Here is a 6713-nt window from a genome sequence, read left to right on the forward strand (position 1 = left end):
TTTCAAATATCTAGGAATTAATTTTTCAAGCCAGCCTTTCTTAGAGGGTGTACTTGAACTCTTTTGTAGGCGTGACTATAAGTAATGGAAAGACCATCTCAAGATTTTATCACCTCTCTGGTGGCCAATATGTTCCTGTGGCAGTTAAAGTATTTAATGCTAGTCTCTGGGCATATGTGATATGCTTCTGGAGTTTAGATCAGAGGAGAGCACTGATAGACAACTATTAAGATTTCCTATACAATATTTTGGGAATCCTTCAAAGTATGTATGGAATAACTCTGAGAGCTGGAGTTAAGAAGATTCCTTTGAAGCAAAGGCCTGGGGCAGAGAATACAGAATCAAGCCTCCCTGAACTACTCAAATTGGACCATAACACAAGTGATTGGGACAGATTACCGGATCATAAATTATATCATTTGGACATTGCCCATTATGCAATAGACACAATGAGTAGACAAGAACTAACTCAGCTCATTAGAAGAAATCTGAGGGACCTTGATTATCAAAGTACATTGATTCGAACTTGCAGTGTTTTCATTATCTTTCTCAGTAAGTGTTCTCCCTCCAACAAAAATGACAAACTATCTATCTGGGCTAATTCTTCAAAAGTTACCTGGATAGCCCAGGCAAGCCCAATCCCATCAGATCTCAGCAGCTAACCAGGGTTGACCATGGCTATGTGGATTACGTCGATCATATTCTTTCTGACTCCCCCAAATTTAAAGATCTAAGAATAGATTTGATCTCTCCATTAGTTAATCAAGACTTTATCTCTTCAGAAATTGAATTATCATGGTTACTCAGAGATAAATACAACCAAGCTCTTTTCATGTGGTGAAATTTCTGGCGGCTGTTAAACAAACTGATAACTTTTGTAGGCAAAGGGGTGGCAGGTTACAGTGGGTGAGCAATAGGGTTGTGAGTGTCCTGCATAGTGCAGGGGGTTGGACTAGACGACCCATGAGGTCCTTTCCAACTCTATTATTCTACGATTCTACTTTTTAGATGAGGGTCTGTGGCTTATGACTCTGGTTGTGAAAAAGTAATCAAGAAGTAAGTAAAAAAAGAACTAATTTCAGGCACTATTCTGGTTTCCCACACACAAATGTAAACAAGGATGGAATCAAAACTTGGCATCCCAGTTTAGTGGGGGAAGGAAAGAACCTTGCCTGCATTTAAAAAAACCACTGCAAGTTGCACCATCTATGTTTTCAATCACACCCAAAGTGCAAGGGGAATGCTTAAGCAATTCATGCCTGTAATGAACAAATCTGTTTGTCATGGCATTTTTGTGCAACCAGTTTCCACAACTTTCTTCTTTTTTAATGTGCAGTAGTCATCCAAACACTTGCTGTCATGGATGGCAGCTAAGCAACCACATTAGAAGACAAACTGCATATATACACATTATCAAATGCTACCTGCTTTCGTGCTGTAATAAACTAATTACAGTTAAGCAAGGGGAATTTTGGTGAAACACTTGATGCAGTTAACCCCACTTTTTGTAAACTAACATCTCTACACAAATATAGTAAAATTATGCTTGCTTACCTTTCCAGATAGTGGAAAAAGCAGCAACCCTCTTTTCCAAACTGGTTGGAACAATACTAATGCACCTCAATTTCCTTTATATTCTGCCATTTCAGATGACTGGGGAATGAGGGAACGAAAAAGAAAACCCTCTGGAGCAACCTACCTCAATACATCAACTTCTCTGACATCTGTCCTGTCCTCTGGTTACAGCAGGGCCCAAACAGTGTATACAACAGTTCAGCACCATGCTAGGGGAGCAACCAGGATCTGTGAAAGCCTCCCAAATGTTACCTGGTTGAGAGCCAAACTGCACAACTTATTTTTGGTCAGCTGGGTCCAGACAATTTTCAGTGTGCAATTCCAGTATCCTCCAAGAAATTTTGTTTGGGGGGTGAGGAGAACTTCCTCCCCCAAAGGTACAGTTCCAAGACAAAAAGTGTTCCCACTGGTTTTTTAAATGACATCCTCCACACCTACTAACTAGCTGTGGGGAAAGTAAGGTGGGTCTGGGGAACTTGGATCTGACTCACCAAAAACTGTATTGTGTAGTTTGGCTCTAAGCCAGCATGCTTTGGAAATATTATATTATATTATATTATATTATATTATATTATATTATATTATATGTTACACATTTATCTGGTGATATGACCGTATATGATCATGTCATCCCACATTCCTCCCAAAATGGCCAATGATGGGCCTGGAGAGGGTAGGAATGTACACAGCTATGCTTCCCAACCATATTCTGCACAATCTGAGGTCTCTCAAAGCCTGAAGAATGTTTCAGTAACAAAATTGAGAAAGGCTATCCTAAGCAAATGCCATCTCAGACCAGGAAGAGGATGCACAGAGAGGCATTCCTTTGTAGCTTTCTTCCCCACATCCCAGACCAGATACAAGTAGCAAACAATCAAGACACAATCTATATAGACCAGACAGGTACTGACATGGTGCTGGAAAGTGCTGTTTAATAACAACATAGGTTAGCATTATTGCCTTTTTAATCACTTGAATTCTGGCACTTCATATCAGTAAGTTCATTTAAAGCTTACTGAACCCCCAAAACAATATATGGGAGCAACAGGTCAAGTCATTAAAAGGCTAATTTCATCCATCCAAAAGTCATAAAATGGTTTTTCTAAGAACATCCAAGTGATTGAGAAATTATGTTACCCTTTTATGCAGGTTCACAATATCTGGATTTCTGAAATCTACTTGTTGGTTTAGAAATGATGATCCAACATCTTGGACTGATTTACAGCCAAGATTTGCAAAGAAACCTCTGGATTTAATCAAAATATTTTAAGATAGAATTGAAAAGATTTCTAATCATATAGCTAAGATTTGAATGTGTGCAACTTTGAACTTAACACTGGCATAAGATACAGAACTTCCCAAACTCAACTGGTTGATTTGGCAAAACACCATGGTACCAAATGTTTAGTTATGATGCTTTAACAATAAGACAAAGAATACAATAAGTCACATCATCTGACACCACATATTACAAGGTACAAGAAATTCAAGCTCTCCGGGCTTTAAAGAGATTAGGAAGTTGTTACTCACTGGTGACCTTGAACCAGGTTAAATTAGGGAGGTAAATAATGCCCTTTCACAAGAAAGAATTGCCTTCAGCCAACTTGACAATATAAAAAAAATTAATTCTTTCTTCTGAGCTGTAAAATATTTCTTCCAGGCTATAAAAGGATGGACTTCAGCACAAGTCAGTTGTCAAATGGTTACACGCATTCATTTATTAAAGGCCTTACTTTCTTGATACATATATCATTTTTAACTTTACCTAATTCCAAAGAGATTGTCACATTTTTCTTATGAGTCCTGATAGGGGTTCATAACCATTTTTATAATTATTTTTATTATATTATAAAAAACCATTTTTATAATTATATACCCTTTAATCATTAGCTAGTTAGCAAGATATTAATATGACACTTGGAACTGAAAACCTAGGGTTTTTTTGTCAATCCCTCCATACACACATAAGCATAAACTTTTATTTTAAAAGTCAATGTTAATACCTAATCCTGAAAATAAAGACATGTTCAGAGAAAGACAATTTTGAGCTTATATATAATCATAAAGAATACCTTCCATATTACTCTGTCATAGACAGAATAGACATCTAGTTCATAAATGTACTCTGAAAGATCCTTCTTAAAAGTTAAATAACAGTTAAATGTGCTTAAATATTACACTGCTCCATAACATACCTAAAATCCACTTATATCAATGTATTCTTCAAAGTAACTAACTAATTGCAATCTTAAAAACAGTTTCCTGTTTTTAAATATACCCAAGGAGACGTCTAAGTAGAATTACTCTCTAGTAAATATAATACATTTCTTTGGGTAAATTCTTTATTTCAATAAAAGATGTATCATAGTATGAACATATTTTCCCATCACTGCATTTTTCACCTAAAAGTATAAATGATTTATGTCAATTAGTTCTTCTTTCACTGACAGAAGTGCTCCCCATACAACATGCTGAAATCTTGTTATTGTTTGTTCAAAACTTTTTTGTGTAGTAGAGCTGGGACTTGACCCCCTGTATTTTGTTTCACATTAAGGCAGCCTGTCTCACCATTCGATAAAAGAGATGTCTTCCTCTATTCAATTTCTGTTTGCATTTTGCTCACATGACTATGATGTCATCAGTTTAGTGTTTCCATGATGAACAGCCAAGAAGCGAGGAATGGGGGGGAAAGTTTTAACAATCCAGCGGAAAAAATGGTACTGTTCAGCACTAGTTTTTCCATGTCAAACATATCAAATAGCAGATTGCCTTAGAAGACTAAGCCTGACTTCAGCAACACAACAATCAAGTATTAGGGAGGCTAAAAATGTTCTTAATATGTAGACTTTTGCATCAGACACTAACTAGAAACAAGTGCCACTGTGGTTTGGTTTACAGTTCCAACTCCATAACACCATTCTGAGCTGTGAACTCAAGTATACAATCTGGAGAACCCAAAATGTTTAAAGCAAATAGCTTACTGCATACAGACAGCAACTTTTGGTAAAATGCACCACTCTTGCAGGGTGAATTAACTACTGGGGAGGAGGGGAGAGAAACCTTGGAAGATATGACAAGCCACACGTTAAACCAAATAATACCAGAATATCTTTTTATAGGTTTATAACGCATTAAGAAGCAGGTTACATAAATTGTGCCAGCCATTAGTTAAAGAAGTGATTATATATAAATTCATTAAACCCATCTGAGGCAGTACATTTAGCCTTCAACATCTGAGCATCTCATGAGTCATAAGTATATTCAATGATTTATGTAATATTCACTGACCCATAAAATCATCATCAAGGAATATAATTGGACAGCAACTGCAGTTTGCATTAAAGCATAAAGCCACCCACAGAAGAGCCCATCCCCTGGTTTATGCTCCCACCCCTGCAGTGGAAAGCCACAAACCAAGAGATGTCACCATGTTGACAAAACCACCACCTCGCTCTGATATGCAACCACGTTGTCGCAGTCCCCTCCTGCCCGAAACCGGGTTCCTCTAAAGCTCCGGGAGGGCAGAGGGAAGGCCGCTCGCACAGCGCCTCTGCGCTCTTCCTCCACAGTCCCCACTGAAGGCAGCGCCCGGCCAAAGGAGGCATCCAAGCAGGTCGCAAGGGAGCAGCATAAACGGCAGGGCACCTCCAAGCAGGGCAAGCCGCCACGGCCTTCCAGGCATTTCGAAACGGCGAGACTCGGGGAGAGCCGGGCCTGGAAGAGCACGCAATGCCCGGGCGCGCGTGGAGGCAGGAAGCGGCGAGTCTCCCGGCCGAGATTCCTCCTTCTCAAGCGGCGCGGGACCTTCTGCCCCCCGCCTCGCCACTTCCTGCATCGCCTCTCTCCACACCTCCTTCCCTTTGCACAGGACTCCTCACCTTCCGGCATTCCTCCGCCGCTGGCCTCTTGCCCCGCTCCTCGAGGGCCCCGCCCCGTGGCCGCCCCCCGCAAAAGGCAGCGGCGCCTCGCCCACCACGGCCGCCCCCCTCCCGCCCCCGGGGCAAAGACCCCGCCCCGCCCCCGCTTCTCCTCGGAGCGGCCCCGCACGGGCGCTCCGCCTCAAGACCCCCACCCCCGCAGCCCTCCCCGGCCCTCCCGGCCTCCCGCGCCGGAGCTCCAGGAGACCAGCCGCCCCCTCCGGGGACTCACCCGCCGCAACTTCCGAGAGGCAAGGAGCCCCCCGCCGCCGCCGCCGCCAGCACCCCAGTTCCGGCCTCTCCCCCGCGCCGCTCGGTCGGTCGCCCTGCCGGGGGGGGGGAGCGGTATGGAAGGCACAGATCACGCCTCTAGCCTGCCGCCGCCGCCGCCGCCGCCGCCGCCCCCCATTCAATGGGCCCCACCCCACCCCGGCCAGTTCCCCGGGCCCGATCACTCGCTCTCACCTGCTACCCGCAGCCTCCTCCCTTCAGCACCTCCTTCCCGTTCCCTGACAACAACTCCCGCCTCCTTCCCCTCCTCTAGGGTCACCGCATATTGGCCGCTTCAGCAGGAGTCGCTCGCGGTTATTGGCAGCCGTCGCCGCTCGTCAGTCTCTTAGCCCCGCCTTCCGCTCGCCGAACATTTTAATCCACACTAGTGCTTTATCGCCCCCACTACTTTCCTTATCTTTTTTTTATTGGTTCAACTGTAAAAGAGGGCGCCGGCGATAGGTCAGAACAGATATCAGTTGCGGAGATATCTCCGCCTCCCGTCACAGAGGTACATCGAAGAGTCTAATTCTGCTGGGTTTGGTTGCACAAGAGGGAGGGCCACCGTTCCCGCGAAGGGGCTGACCTGGGCTTAACCTTTCACTGATGCTTTCCTCTGGTCTGGATTTACGCTCTTGGAATCTGCTGCTTTTTAATGATGATTAACTCAATCCCATTTAAGGACAACTTTCAAATATCACCTATATTACTACTGTGGGCTGAGAGGACAAAAGAGCCCTAGAAAGACCCTGCTTTTCTAATGGAAGGGGGAGTTGCTGTGCTCTTCTGTCACAGCAATGGATACCATGTGACTGACTGCTCCACCCTGTGGGTTGCTCAGATTGAGCTTGGCAACTGCCATTTGCAGGACCTGAGCCCAGAGCCCACCGATGCATGGCTTGCCCAGTAATGGCCACCATACTGGCCCTGGCTGAGGCCATCAAGCAGCTT

At 43.7% G+C, this 6713-nt stretch overlaps 1 protein-coding gene across 9 annotated transcripts in view; it reads right to left on the reverse strand.

Annotated features, from left to right (window-relative positions):
- The window catches only part of NUMB (NUMB endocytic adaptor protein), an 81365-nt gene extending 75259 nt beyond the window's left edge, over positions 1-6106 (reverse strand). For 3 of the 9 annotated variants that reach the window (XM_077322709.1, XM_077322707.1, XM_077322708.1), the window contains exon 1: positions 5958-6105. The gene's annotated coding sequence lies outside the window, so the exon portion shown is untranslated. Of the gene's footprint in view, positions 1-4989; positions 5196-5220; positions 5421-5453; positions 5529-5724; positions 5884-5957 lie in introns of those variants that run through there. The other 6 variants (XM_077322700.1, XM_077322701.1, XM_077322704.1 and 3 more) reach the window with 6 other exon arrangements.
- Positions 6107-6713: the final 607 nt, after the last annotated feature.

The sequence above is a fragment of the Paroedura picta genome, chromosome 2, assembly GCF_049243985.1.
Source record: "Paroedura picta isolate Pp20150507F chromosome 2, Ppicta_v3.0, whole genome shotgun sequence".
In the NCBI taxonomy this organism is placed as follows: domain Eukaryota; kingdom Metazoa; phylum Chordata; class Lepidosauria; order Squamata; family Gekkonidae; genus Paroedura; species Paroedura picta.